Genomic DNA, 902 nt, shown 5'->3' with positions numbered 1-902 from the left:
TCCTTCCTTCCTTCCTTCCTTCCTTCCTTCCTTCCTTCCTTCCTTCCCTCCCTCCCTCCCTCCCTCCCTCCTTTTTCTCTTTTCTTTCTTCTTCTTCTTCTTCTTTTTTTTTTTTTTTGAGATGGAGTCTTGCTCTGCCCGCCCAGGCTGGAGTGCAGTGGCCTGATCTTGGCTCACTGCAAGCTCCGCCTCCTGGGTTCACGCCATTCTCCTGCCTCAGCCTCCGGAGTAGCTGGGACTACAGGCGCCCGCCACCACGCCCGGCTAATTTTTTTGTATTTTTAGTAGAGACAGGGTTTCACCGTGTTAGCCAGGATGGTCTGGATCTCCTGACCTCGTGATCCGCCCACCTCGGCCTCCCAAAATGCTGGGATTGCAGGCATGAGCCACTGCGCCCAGCCTTCTTTCTTCTTTATCCTTCCTTCCTTCCTGTCTCCTTCCTTCCTTTCTTTCTTCTTTCTTTCTTCTTTCTTTTTTTCTTTCTTCCTCCTTCCTTCCCTCCCTCCCTCCTTCCCTTCCTTCCTTCTCTCTCTCTTTGTTTCTTTCTCTTTTTTTTTCTTTTTTCTTTTTTTTTTTTTGACAGACTCTGGCTCTTAGGCCTACGCTGGAGTGCAGTGGTGCAATCTTGACTCAATCGGCAACCTCCCGAGTTCAAGTGATTGTTGTGCCTCAACCTCCCAAGTACCTGGGACTACAGGCGCCACCATGCCCAGCTAATTTTTAATTTTTTTTTTTTTTTTGAGACGGAGTCTCACTCTGTCGCCCAGGCGGGAGTGCAGTGGCTGGATCTCAGCTCACTGCAAGCTCCGCCTCCCGGGTTTACGCCATTCTCCTGCCTCAGCCTCCCGAGTAGCTGGGACTACAGGCGCCCGCCGCATCGCCCGGCTAGTTTTTTGTATTTT

This window comes from Theropithecus gelada, chromosome 19 (assembly GCF_003255815.1).
Source record: "Theropithecus gelada isolate Dixy chromosome 19, Tgel_1.0, whole genome shotgun sequence".
NCBI classification, from domain to species: domain Eukaryota; kingdom Metazoa; phylum Chordata; class Mammalia; order Primates; family Cercopithecidae; genus Theropithecus; species Theropithecus gelada.
Note: the sequence above shows the minus strand (reverse complement) of the source record.